At 44.5% G+C, this 14,860-nt stretch overlaps 1 protein-coding gene across 1 annotated transcript in view; it reads left to right on the forward strand.

The window, feature by feature from the left end:
- The first annotated feature begins 224 nt into the window (after positions 1 to 224).
- scn1laa (sodium channel, voltage-gated, type I-like, alpha) overlaps positions 225 to 14,860 on the forward strand; it is a 50,197-nt gene continuing 35,561 nt past the window's right edge. Inside the window, exon 1 of the mRNA XM_046360810.1 lies at positions 225 to 430. The gene's annotated coding sequence lies outside the window, so the exon portion shown is untranslated. The remainder of the gene's footprint in view (positions 431 to 14,860) is intronic.

Consider the following 14,860-nt stretch of genomic DNA (forward strand, 5'->3'; position numbering starts at 1 on the left):
AACATCCAGAGATGACTAACACTTTTAGAATGTTCTTCAATGTGTTACAGTAGGTATGCCTACAAATAATCACAATTTCAGTGATACTAAACTGTAGGCTGTCCATGATCTCTTCCCGATATCCACGACCACAGACAGACATTATTTCTGATCACGCACACAACCCCGACTCTCTGCCGTCATTAGTACCCGGTAACAACCGGAAGCGCAACAGAACGCTCTGAACAAGACGACTGTGGCAACAAGTTAATCACGCTCTCCTGTGATTTTTTTTTGTCCATCTCTGGGAAATACTCAATCGAAAGAAGAAAACACATTTGACTTAGTCAAGTATACACATGTGTCCTTCAATCACCTTACTCGGGAGAAAGCAACATCAAGACGTGCCTAGCGATTATTGTCTTTATCTGCCTTGGATGAAAAACGAATGGTAAGTATAGGGGATGGGAAAGGATGCCCTAGGGCTTCCCAAAGGTGGGAAATTATTGCGTAATTTAAATAAATCTCTCAGAAAGATGTATTTCTACCATCTTTAATGTCTCAGGTGAAAACGGAGTGGGGGCTGTCTCTATTTTTCAAAAGTGAAGCATTGCAAGGCTGATGGAAAAATGTAGGTAAAGAAGATGCCTGGAGGGCCCTGATACAATAATGATCCGTTATTGGTAACATAACATTCCATGATGTGTAACCTATAGCTGACCTATTCAAATAATTATGATAGACCTTATTATATACTCAGATAATGTAGTTTAGGCTAATCCGTACTATGGACATCTTGTCATTTTGACAGTGGATTACCAGATTTTACACATCTGTATTTTATTAATTTAAAAAACAACTGTGGCGTAGGTTTTAACGGTAATTCTTGTCGGGTGAAATAAGCTCTTTAGCAGATAATACTATGATCCTGCTAGTTGTTACAGATTTGTGTGATCAAACCTTATTCTTATAAGGTCAATGGATCAAACCCTGGATCAGGCATGAAACATAAGGGGAAAGGGAAAGTGGATACCTAGTCAGTTGGCCAACTGAATGTATTCAGCTAAAATGTGTCTTTTCGCATTTAACCCAACCCCTCTAACCTCTGAAAACATTGTTCTTTCGGCATGTCCAATCTCCCATAGAGAATATAGTTCAACACAAAATATAATGCGCCCTACTGTAGCCTAGTTTAGCCTTGTTAGAGCGGATATATGAATCGAATGTTATTGATCACTGTGATCATAATAGTGTCCCGTCTGCTGCTGCAGAATAGTTTCAGCTGACCCATCAATGGTGTTTATAATTGGGTGTCACTTCCAGGTATTCCAACCTGTTAGATTAATGTCGACAGAGTGGCAATACGGCTAGCGACGTTGGAACAGACGGACAAATAGCCTACTGTAGCCAACACTTCATCACCTGGGACTAGATAAGCTGTCATATGATTATTGCCATATAAAGACTATCCGAATTGAACATATACCAGTAAAGAACGATTTTACTTTATCCCACGAGCAAAACATGTTTGTATGCATTTATCTGCGACATAGGCCTGTCTTAACTCTTCCATATACATATATTTATAGGCTATAAATCGTAACCCGTCTGTTTAAAGTCATCACAATGTATAGGTGGGTCTACATTATTTATAGTGTCGCCGACGCGCTAAATGTGTCAGACTTCTCTAATCATTCTACAACTTAGCCCATTTTTTTTCTTCAGAAAAATCGAGGCGTGATGCAAGCAGTGGTTGTGGGCTCTTGTCTATAGCCTACTGTCGTGTATGTGAATGGGAAGGGTGACTTGATGGTGTTGGTTCTACCAGACTCGCTGGGCAGGGCGGAGATTTTGCTATGAGAGCGCCTTCTCCATGGAAATAATTGAAGCCTCCAATATGGCGACAGGAGTTGTACGTCATATCTACCATTGATAAGGTAACTTGTTTGATGCCCTCCTGTATCATCGCATGCGGCCATATTCATATTCAACATATTAGCCTAATCAAGTCATTCATTTTCGAATGTATCCGTACACCTTGCTCCTTTTCTGTTGTGTGGACATATCTCTATATAATTTCCCTCAGCGCGCCTCTCAGGGTGGACCTTATGGACGAGACGCAGAAATGCATAAACATACAGAAGTCAGTCAGCTAGATGCGTGTCAAGGTTGTGGCAATAGTCAAGCAGATGTCATAAATGTGTCATTTGTTGGCTGCCGATATAAATACATTCTCAATACTCATCTGTTTGATTTGTTAAGTTAACACATATGTAAGGTATTTTACCTCAATCACTTAGTATTGCTTGCTGTTTGGAGCTGATATAGAACGTTGCTTTTGTACCATTTCGTTGGGGTAGTCGGCAAAACAGCAATTCCTAGCGCTTTTATTAATTTAAGTCCTATCTCAACTTTCCTAAATCATATCATACATTTGCCTGCATGAGTTACCCAGGTCAACATGCATATTTTGTCATGAAATTGAACATGATTTACAGTTGGCTAAGTGATATACCCCTAAGGCGAGTATGATTTGAATAGTTAGTTAGACTGCATAATTTTGTACACTCTTATGTGAGAAATGCCATAAACGTTATATTTCTCCCTCTTGGGCATATCTCTTGTGAAATAATGGAGGATAAATCAGTGCCATTCACACGAGTAGACACTCTGGAGGGAGGATATCACGCATTTCTGATAGACCCACTGGCATTTCTGCGTTTAGTCTAGTGCGGTTAAGCACCATGGACAGCAGCACATGCGCGAAAAGTAGGACTACACGGTAGAATCCGTCAATCAACAGCACCCGTCCACGAAAGAGAGGTCGAGCAAGTAGCCTTAGTTGCTCTGTTAGACTGATTTGGGATTGTATATTTTGATAACAGACTGAGCAACTCAAATTGGACTTTCAATGTGGTTTATGATCGGCTACAGTAGGAAATATGCAGATGCTATGAAATGCCTAAAGTTTTTGCCTACACAACAAGCTACTAAAACGTCATAATGCATGGGAATTATGTTTGAAATAATCTATGCTATATCATGTCTATAGCCTTGGGCTACTTCCCTCCCTGGAGTCTTTTCATTGTTCCTGAGTTCGCAGTACATTTTCAAGTAAGAAGACTAAAACACTTTAGCCTGAGTGCCCATCTCTTGCTAACTCCTTATCAGCAATGACAATTGTCCATGATAATTCCATAATGTGTTGACAAGAGAGAAAAAACATACCAGCACCTAGGCTAAAAAAGCACATTGAGACCAGTAGCTTACCATGGGGTTTCTGTCAACTCCATGTGAAAGAGGATAACCTGATTGGATTAATGAAACATGGAGGGGAAGGCTGGGGGTGTAGGTCACTGAGTTCAAGGCCCCTCCTCAGTTTTTGTTGATGAACAGGACAGGGATAATATGCATGGTGAAAGATAGAGAAAACAAACGGGGTGTCATTTGAGGTCAGTGAACGATAAAGGAGACAAATGAGTTGCCATCTTTGCTGGCCTCCTTGTGGTCTTGATGTCAAGGCAACAGCTTGCAGATGAAGAAAAATATCTGAAGCACGTTAGCAGCTCATAGTTGTGTGCAATAGATACTAGAGGCCTATATGAAACACTGGTTTCAAGTTCTAAGTTTTAATGTCACATGCACAAGTCCAGTGAAATGCCTTTCTTGACAGCTCTAAACCCAACAATGCAGTAATCAATAGCAATGTAATATTACAAATAACATTAGGTAGAACAAAAACACACAAGAAATAAGAACACGAGAAAGTAAGTAAGCATACTATATACAGGGCCAGTCAGTTCCAGTAGCATATTTACAATGGGCAGGGATAGTGGAGTGATAGAGGTAGATATGTACAGCTGAAGTCAGAAGTTTACATACACCTTAGCCAAATACATTTAAATTCAGTTCTTCACAATTCCTGACATTTAATCCTAGTAAACATTCCCTGTCTTAGGTCAATTAGGATCACCACTTTATTTTAAGAACCTGAAATGTCAGAATAATAGTAGAGAGAATTATTTATTTCAGCTTTTATTTCTTTCATCACATTCCCAGTGGGTCAGACGTTTACATTCACTCAATTAGTATTTGGTAGCATTGCCTTTAAATTGTGTAACTTGAGTCAAACATTTTGGATAGCCTTCCTCAAACTTCCCACAAATAAGTTGGGTGAATTTTGGCCCATTCCTCCTGACTGAGCTGGTGTAACTGAGTCAGGTTTGTCGGCCACCTTGCTCGCACATGCTTTTTCAGATCTTCCCACAAATCTTCAATGTGATTGAAGTCAGGGCTTTGTGATGGCCACTCCAATACCTTGACTTTGTTGTCCTTAAGCCATTTTGCCACAACTTTGGAAGTATGCTTGGGGTCATGGTCCATTTGGAAGATCCATTTGCCACCAAGCTTTAACTGATGTCTTGAGATGTTGCTTCAATATATCCACATAATTTTCCCTCCTCATGATGTCATCTATTTTGTGAAGTGCACCAGTCCCTCCTGCAGCAAAACACCCCCACAACACGATGCTGCCACCCCCATGCTTCACGGTTGGAATGGTATTCTTCAGCTTGCAAGCCTCACCTTTTTCCACAAAAAATAACATTAGTCATTATGGGCAAACAGTTCTATTTTTATTTCATCAGACCAGAGGGCATTTCTCCAAAAAGTACGACCTTTGTCCCCATGTGCAATTGCAAACCGTAGGCATTTTTATGGCGGTTTTGGAGCAACCTTTCAGGTTATGTTGATATTGGACTCGTTTTACTGTGGATATAGATACTTTTGTACCTGTTTCCTCCAGCATCTTCACAAGGTGCTTTGCTGTTGTTCTGTGATTGATTTGCACTTTTCGCACCAAAGTACTTTAATCTGTAGGAGACCGAATGCTTCTCCTTCCTGTTATGCAGGTGAATGAGGACCCAAAAGCGACTTAGCGAAAACAGAGTCTTTATTCCAGTAACCGGCAAAAGTAATACTCCTGGACAATATAAGAATAAAACAAAACATGAAAAAACTTAATTCCACTCGTAGTGACGAGGACAGACTGGAGACTCGACCATTGACTGCAGGTTGCCTCGGGAAGGCACCGACCGTAGCAGTCTAAGACACCTGCTCACACGCAGCATCTGAAGGAGACAAGACACGACATGGGCGAGACAATGACACAGCACAGCGAACATCATACAAGGATCCGACAAGGACAGAAGCGGAAAACAAGGGGAGAAATAGGGACTCTAATCAGAGGACAAAATAGGGGACAGGTGTGAAAAGACTAAATGAGTGAGTTAGGAGAATGAGGAACAGAACGGAACGATAGAGAGAGGAGAGAGAGGGAGGGGGAGAGAGAGGGATAGAAAAAGGGAACGAACCTAATAAGACCAGCAGGGGGAAACGAACAGAAGGGAAAGCATAATGACAAGACAATATAAGACAAAACATGACAGTACCCCCCCACTCACCGAGCGCCTCCTGGCGCACTCGAGGAGGAATCCTGGCGGCAACGGAGGAAATCATCAATCAGCGAACGGTCCAGCACGTCCCGAGATGGAACCCAACTCCTCTCCTCAGGACCGTAAACCCTCCCAATCCACTAAGTACTGGTGACCACGTCCCCGAGAACGCATGTCCATGATCCTACGTACCTTGTAAATAGGTGCGCCCTCGACAAGGACGGGGGGAGGGAAGACGAACGGGGGTGCGAAGAAAGGGCTTGACACAGGAGACATGGAAGACAGGATGGACGCGACGAAGATGTCGTGGAATAAGCAGTCGCACAGCGACAGGATTGACGGCCTGGGAGACACGGAACGGACCAATGAACCGCGGAGTCAACTTACGAGAAGCTGTCGTAAGGGGAAGGTTACGAGTGGAAAGCCACACTCTCTGGCCGCGACAATACCTAGGACTCTTAATCCTACGTTTATTGGCGGCTCTCACAGTCTGCGCCCTGTAACGGCAAAGTGCAGACCTCACCCTCCTCCAGGTGCGCTCACAACGTTGGACAAACGCCTGAGCGGAGGGAACGCTGGACTCGGCGAGCTGGGACGAGAACAGAGGAGGCTGGTAACCCAGACTACTCTGAAACGGAGATAGCCCGGTAGCAGACGAAGGAAGCGAGTTGTGAGCGTATTCTGCCCAGTGGAGCTGTTCTGCCCAAGACGCAGGGTTTCTAAAAGAAAGGCTGCGTAGTATGCGACCAATCGTCTGATTGGCCCTTTCTGCTTGACCGTTAGACTGGGGATGAAAACCGGAAGAGAGACTGACGGAAGCACCAATCAAACGACAGAACTCCCTCCAAAACTGTGATGTGAATTGCGGACCTCTGTCTGAAACGGCGTCTAACGGGAGGCCATGAATTCTGAACACATTCTCGATGATGATTTGTGCCGTCTCCTTAGCGGAAGGAAGCTTAGCGAGGGGAATGAAATGTGCCGCCTTAGAGAACCTATCGACAACCGTAAGAATCACAGTCTTCCCCGCAGACGAAGGCAGACCGGTAATGAAGTCTAAGGCGATGTGAGACCATGGTCGAGAAGGAATGGGAAGCGGTCTGAGACGGCCGGCAGGAGGAGAGTTACCTGACTTAGTCTGCGCGCAGTCCGAACAAGCAGCCACGAAACGGCGCATGTCACGCTCCTGAGTAGGCCACCAAAAGCGCTGGCGAATAGAAGCAAGAGTACCTCGAACGCCGGGATGGCCAGCTAACTTGGCAGAGTGAGCCCACTGAAGAACAGCCAGACGAGTAGAAACAGGAACGAAAAGAAGGTTACTAGGACAAGCGCGGCGACGCAGTGTGAGTGAGTGCTTGCTTAACCTGTCTCTCAATTCCCCAGACTGTCAACCCGACAACACGCCCATAAGGAAGAATCCCCTCGGGATCAGTAGAAGCCACAGAAGAACTAAACAGACGGGATAAGGCATCAGGCTTGGTGTTCTTATTACCCGGGCGATAAGAAATCACAAACTCGAAACGAGTGGAAAACAACGCCCAACGAGCTTGACGTGCATTAAGTCGTTTGGCAGAACGGATGTACTCAAGGTTCTTATGGTCAGTCCAAACGACAAAAGGAACGGTCGCCCCCTCCAACCACTGTCGCCATTCGCCTAGGGCTAAGCGGATGGCGAGCAGTTCGCGGTTACCCACATCATAGTTGCGTTCCGATGGCGACAGGCGATGAGAAAAATAAGCGCAAGGATGAACCTTATCGTCAGACTGGAAGCGCTGGGATAGAATGGCTCCCACGCACACCTCTGAAGCGTCAACCTCGACAATGAATTGTTTAGTGACGTCAGGAGTAACGAGGATAGGAGCGGACGTAAAACGCTTCTTGAGGAGATCAAAAGCTCCCTGGGCGGAACCGGACCACTTAAAGCACGTCTTGACAGAAGTAAGAGCTGTGAGGGGGGCAGCAACTTGACCGAAATTACGAATGAAACGCCGATAGAAATTAGCGAAACCTAGAAAGCGCTGCAACTCGACACGTGACCTTGGAACGGGCTAATCACTGACAGCCTGGACCTTAGCGGGATCCATCTGAATGCCTTCAGCGGAAATAACAGAACCGAGAAAAGTGACGGAGGAGACATGAAAGGCGCACTTCTCAGCCTTCACGTAGAGACAATTCTCTAAAAGGCGCTGGAGTACACGTCGAACGTGCTGAACATGAATCTCGAGTGACGGTGAAAAAATCAGGATATCGTCAAGGTAGACAAAAACAAAGATGTTCAGCATGTCTCTCAGTACATCATTAACTAATGCCTGAAAAACAGCTGGAGCATTAGCGAGACCAAACGGCAGAACCCGGTACTCAAAATGCCCTAACGGAGTGTTAAACGCCGTTTTCCACTCGTCCCCCTCTCTGATGCGCACGAGATGGTAAGCATTACGAAGGTCCAACTTAGTAAAGAACCTGGCTCCCTGCAGAATCTCAAAGGCTGATGACATAAGGGGAAGCGGATAACGATTCTTAACCGTTATGTCATTCAGCCCTCGATAATCCACGCAGGGGCGCAGAGTACCGTCTTTCTTCTTAACAAAAAAAAAACTCCGCCCCGGCAGGAGAGGAAGAAGACACTACGGTGCCGGCGTCAAGAGGAACAGACAAATAATCCTCGAGAGCCTTACGTTCGGGAGCCGACAGAGAGTATTGTCTACCCCGAGGGGGAGTGGTCCCCGGAAGGAGATCAATACTACAATCATACGACCGGTGAGGAGGAAGGGAGTTGGCTCTGGACCGACTGAAGACCGTGCGCAGATCATGATATTCCTCTGGCACTCCTGTCAAATCACCAGGTTCCTCCTGAGAAGAGGGGACAGAAGAAACAGGAGGGATAGCAGACATTAAACACTTCACATGACAAGAAACGTTCCAGGATAGGATAGAATTACTAGACCAATTAATAGAAGGATTATGACATACTAGCCAGGGATGACCCAAAACAACAGGTGTAAAAGGTGAACGAAAAATCAAAAAGGAAATAGTCTCACTGTGGTTACCAGATACTGTGAGGGTTAAAGGTAGTGTCTCATATCTGATACTGGGGAGATGACTACCATCTAAGGCGAACATGGGCGTGGGCTTCCCTAACTGTCTGAGAGGAATGTCATGTTTCCGAGCCCATGCTTCGTCCATAAAACAACCCTCAGCCCCAGAGTCTATCAAGGCACTGCATGAAGCAGCCGAACCGGTCCAGCATAGATGGACCGACATAGTAGTACAGGATCTTGATGGAGAGACCTGAGTAGTAGCGCTCACCAGTAGCCCTCCGCTTACTGATGAGCTCTCTTTTACTGGACATGAATTGACAAAATGTCCAGCAATACCGCAATAGAGGCACAGGCGGTTGGTGATCCTCCGTTCCCTCTCCTTAGTCGAGATGCGAATACCTCCCAGCTGCATGGGCTCAGTCTCTGAGCCGGAGGAAGGAGATGGTTGCGATGCGGAGAGGGGAAACACCGTTAACGCGAGCTCTCTTCCACGAGCTCGGTGACGAAGATCTACCCGTCGTTCTATGCGGATGGCGAGTGCAATCAAAGAGTCCACACTGGAAGGAACCTCCCGGGAGAGAATCTCATCCTTAACCTCTGCGTGGAGTCCCTCCAGAAAACGAGCGAGCAGCGGCGGCTCGTTCCAGTCACTAGAGGCAGCAAGAGTGCGAAACTCTATAGAGTAATCCGTTATGGATCGATCACCTTGACATAGGGAAGCCAGGGCCCTAGAAGCCTCCCTACCAAAAACTGAACGATCAAAAACCCGTATCATCTCCTCTTTAAAGTTCAGGTAATTGTTAGAACAATCAGCCCTTGCCTCCCAGATAGCTGTGCCCCACTCTCGAGCCCGGCCAGTAAGGAGTGATATGACGTAAGCAACCCGAGCTCTCTCTCTTGAGTATGTGTTGGGTTGGAGAGAGAACACAATATCACACTGGGTGAGAAAGGAGCGGCACTCAGTGGGCTGCCCGGAGTAACAAGGTGGGTTATTAACCCTAGGTTCCGGAGACTCGGCAGACCAGGAAGTAGCTGGTGGCACGAGACGAAGACTCTGGAACTGTCCAGAGAGGTCGGAAACCTGAGCGGCCAGGGTCTCAACGGCATGACGAGCAGCAGACAATTCCTGCTCGTGTCTGCCGAGCATAGCTCCCTGGATCTCGACGGCAGTGTTACTGGAATCCGTAGTCGCTGGGTCCATTCTTGGTCGGATCCTTCTGTTATGCAGGTGAATGAGGACCCAAAAGGGACTTAGCGAAAACAGAGTCTTTATTCCAGTAACCGGCAAAAGTAATACTCCTGGACAATATAAGAATAAAACAAAACATGAAAAAACTTAATTCCACTCGTAGTGACGAGGACAGACTGGAGACTCGACCATTGACTGCAGGTTGCCTCGGGAAGGCACCGACCGTAGCAGTCTAAGACACCTGCTCACACGCAGCATCTGAAGGAGACAAGACACGACATGGGCGAGACAATGACACAGCACAGCGAACATCATACAAGGATCCGACAAGGACAGAAGCGGAAAACAAGGGGAGAAATAGGGACTCTAATCAGAGGACAAAATAGGGGACAGGTGTGAAAAGACTAAATGAGTGAGTTAGGAGAATGAGGAACAGCTGGGAGCAGGAACGGAACGATAGAGAGAGGAGAGAGAGGGAGGGGGAGAGAGAGGGATAGAAAAAGGGAACGAACCTAATAAGACCAGCAGGGGGAAACGAACAGAAGGGAAAGCATAATGACAAGACAATATAAGACAAAACATGACACTTCCTGAGCGGTATGACGTCTCCGTGGTCCCGTGGTATGTATACTTGCACACTATTGTTTGTACAGATAAATGTGGTACCTTCAGGTGTTTGGAAATTGCTCCCACGGATGAAACATACTTGTGGAGGTCTACAATGTTTTCTGGGGTCTTGGCAGATTTCTTTTGATTTTCCCATGATGTCAGGCAAAGAGCCACTGAGTTTGAAGGTAGGCCTTGAAAAACATCCACAGGTACACCTCCAATTTACTCAAATTATTAAATTAGCTTATCAGAAGCTTCTAAAGCCATGACATAATTTTCTGGAATTATCCAAGCTGTTTAAAGGCACAGTCAACTTATATGTATGTAAACCTCTGACCCACTGTCTGTAAACAATTGTTGGAAACATTACTTGTGTTATGCATAAAGTAGATGTCCTAAACCGACTTTCCAAAACTATAGTTTGTTAACAAGAAATGTGTGGAGTGGTTAAAAAACAAGTTTTAATGACTCCAACCTAAGTGTATGTAAACTTCCAATTTCAACTGTATAGGGGTAAGGTGACTAGACATCAGGAAAAATGATAAACAGAGTAGCAGCAGTGTATATGTTGATTGTGTGTAGAGTCAGTATAAATGTATGTGCATGTTATGTGTATGTAAGCAAATGATGGAGTGAGTGTTTGTGTGAGTTAGAGTGTCAGTGTGCATGAGTGTATTGGGCCCTGTGAGTGTACATAGACTGCAAAAATACAAATAAAATACAAGGATCAACTCAGAGAGTCTGTGTAGCCATTTTGTTAGCTATTTAGCAGTTTTATGGCTTGGGGATAGAAGCTGTTCAGGAACCTTTTGGTGTCAGACTTGATGCACCGGTACCGCTTGCCATAAGGAAGCGGAGTCTATGGGTTGGGTGGCTGGAGTCTTTATTGACTTTCTGGGCCTTCCTTTCACACTGCCTGATTTGGAGGTGCTGGATTTTGATATTTGGTATTTTATTAGAATCCCCATTAGCTGATAGCAGGCGCTCGGCCCCTGATGTCCTGGTTCTGTCTGCATCACCCTCTGTAGTGCCATGCGATCTAGGGAGATGCTATCCTGTAGACCATGACCAGCTCCTTTATCTTACTGACATTGTGGGAGAAGTTCTTGTCCTGGCACCACATTGCCAGGTCACTGACCTCCTCCCTGTAGGCCTTCTCATCATCGCCGGCGATCAGGCCTATCACCGTTGTGTTGTCAGCAAACTTTTAACCTTTTTTAGTTAACCTTTAGGCAAGTCAGTTAAGAACAACTTATTATTTACAATGACATCCTGCCCCAGCCAAACCCTAGCCCGGAAGATGCTGGGTCATTTGTGTTCCGCCCTATGGGACACCCAAACACGGCCGGTTGTGATACAGTCTGGAATCAAACCAGGGTTTGTAGTGATGCCTCTAGCACTGAGATTCAGTACATTAGACATCTGCGCCACTCGGGAGCCCTACTTGAGGATGGTGTTGGAGTCGTGCGTGGCCACGTAGTCATGGGTGAACAGGGAGTACAGGAGAGGACAAAGCACACACCTCTGTGGGGCCCCCGTGTTGAGGGTCAGCATGGCGGAGGTGATGTTGCCTACCCTCACCACCTGGGATCAGTCCGTCAGGAAGTCCAGGATCCAGTTGCAGAGGGCTGTGTTCAGTCCCAGAGTCCTAAGCTTGGTGATGTTCTTGGAGGGGACAATGATGTTGAATGCTGAGCTGTAGTCAATAAACAGCATTCTCACGAAGGTAATCCTCTTACCTAGGTGGGTGAGTGCAATTGAGATTGTGTCGTTTATGGATCTGTTGGGACGGTATGCAAATTGGAGTGGTGGCTGGGATGATGGAGTTGATGTGTGCCATAACCAGCCTCTCAAAACACTTCATGATTACAGATGTGAGTGCTACAGAGCGGTAGACATTGTGGCATGAAGCCTTATCGTTCTTGGGAGCTCGAATGATGGCGGCCATCTGTTTATGCTGCCTATGTTTGGTGGCCAGTCGCTTCAGTATTTATTTTGGCTCACATATTAAGTCTAATCACAAGTCAGTATTTACAGTATGTCAATAAACATAGATTCGAGGAGTTAACCCAGGACATAGCCTACCCAACAGAAATTCTTCAACCGCTGCCAACAGTCACCATGTTTTCACTGGATACAGTTTGGCCACACACCTGCGGTCACATCTGACTGTAAGATACGTTTGACTGAATCCCTTCTAGTTGACATCTTGTATCGAGTCTATTATCTGTTTATTATCTTAATGCACATTGAGTTTGATGTACCAAGGTTATAGGAAAAATGACATTATGTTATATTGTGTTGAATGGGTTGTTGTGTTATATGGAGATACTGTAGCGTACAGTATGAATGATTGTGCCTGTTTCTTTTGTTGTCTTGCAGTTGGATTGTGACCAAACGTTTACCTGTATTCTCTGGTAGAAGCAATCTAAAAATAAATGGAAGGCTAAACAGCTTGTAGTAGGTCCGATGGAGAGGCCTAACTTAGTGAGCCTAGAGAAAGGTTAGTACCAGGATTATAGCACGATTCCAACCTGGCACCTCAGCGATTACTTTGGAAAGTGGGGATTGCTCCCAGATACCATTGAAGCCAGGAAGTGTTTTTTTACATCACGGCACATTCTCACCTATATACCTTTTGGGAAGTGGTGCACGTATAAAAGATAAAATGATTCATACAGACATTTACATTAATCTTTAAATCAATTTTGGGGGAGTTTGTTTTGTCAAGCAAGGTACCCACTGGGCCAAGAACTAGTTGAATCAGCGTTGTTTCCACATCATTTCAACCAAAACATTCAATGTGATGACATTGAATCAACGTGGTAAAACTGATTGGATTTGTACAAAGTCATCAACTTAAAAAAAAAAAAATTCAGGAATGTTTGTCTTTTTTTTCACCCAACTTTGAACCTAAAACCAATTACATGGTTAAGATGTGTGTTGATCTTTACGTTGAAATCATGTTCATTGACAACTCAATCAAAGACAAATCAAAACGAGACCTTCAACTGATGTCTAGACTCTAAACTAATAGAAAATATTGGCTATACTACATAGATTAGTCATTCATCCGTGTTTTCATGTGACATTTATATTTTTTATAGCCAACAATTTAAAATATTTCATTCTGAATAATTGGTTCTATTATTCAGAATGCAGGTGTCAGCTCTTCATTATACTCTTTTCATGACTGCTTCTACTTGTGTGTGTGCTCTGCTCCTTCCGTGCATACACTTATACCTGTAAAGGAAACTATAAAGGTTGCCTTTTGTCTTCGGAGTCAACATGTCAGATGCATTAAGGAGGAATTCTAGATAAGCTACTGTAGCTGAATTTGATACACAGCTACAACTGGCCAATTCTGTACAGATAAACTAAGCCATTTCCTAATGACTTCTTCCATTTAATGAAGGGAAATTAGATGTGGCTTCTAGCCATTAAAGGGAATAGAAGATGTGTGAGTAGTATAGAGTACTAATGCTGATGACACACACTTATGAGAACGTTCCAAATTCAGGTTCACATGAATTAACATTTGTGTGTAGCTGGCTGAAAAGTCATAATAGTCAACCACAGCTGTGCTATTAAGGTATTTATATTATAGTGTATTATGCTGCCTTAGGCAGGATTTGCTTTTCTGTTATATGTAACAAATCATTCATATTCACAACCCACAACCTAAATATGGGGTGATATAACCTAATGCCATAGCAGAGCACAAATATACCTCAAACAGAGGTTACAATGACTACATCCGTTTCACTAAATTCCTCAATGGGGTTTTCCTATGTTGACATATTGATGTGCTTTATATTCAATCCAGTCTAGCATTGACCAATGTGTTAGTGATTGATTTCTTGGATCTGTCAAGACAAACAATGGACTTATTTTATGACACTATTGCACTATAAAGCCTATGACATAGAAGATAAAGCTGAGGCCTCTCCACAGCGGGACAGATGCAGAGGGGAGCTGTAGTAAAAGGGATGCTCGATATTGCCCATGCAGTGTCCCTGTGCATCATCTTACTACTCTCTGAGCCTATTTGGAACATCTGCCTCTCCCTCTGTAATTTCTTTACTCATTTTAAGGTGGAAACTCTGGGCTCGGAACAAAACCATGCCTTCTAGCTGTTGTCGGTAGGATTGGCTCTGGAGCAGGGAGTAATGGGTTAAACCAGAAGCCTGTATTATATGGCAAGTCTGATTTTATTATTGCCAGGTAGTTGCTGTGGATTAAAGAGCGAAGTCAGGTCTCCCTAGGCTGATAATGGATTACTACTTGTCCTCTGGGGGATCCACAGGCAGATCTCCCTCCACTCATGGGCTTGTTTTTTTTAAAGTAAAGTAATAGGCGTGAAGAATAGACTGTAAAGTACCTCATATTGATTGTTATACTGCCAAAGAGATGCGGTATGGAAAGCATTTCTGTTTCCCTTTGTCCCTGGTATCCGTGTGACATCGGATGATTGTGAGTGTAAGATTATATCGGAATAATATTGTCCAAGTCACTGTGTTCTAAACTCATACAGGTTGCACATTTCCTTCAGCAGAAATATTTCGGAGGTTTTATGTCGTTCTTTGGATATC

The sequence above is a fragment of the Oncorhynchus gorbuscha genome, linkage group LG01 (genome assembly GCF_021184085.1).
Source record: "Oncorhynchus gorbuscha isolate QuinsamMale2020 ecotype Even-year linkage group LG01, OgorEven_v1.0, whole genome shotgun sequence".
In the NCBI taxonomy this organism is placed as follows: Eukaryota; Metazoa; Chordata; class Actinopteri; order Salmoniformes; family Salmonidae; genus Oncorhynchus; species Oncorhynchus gorbuscha.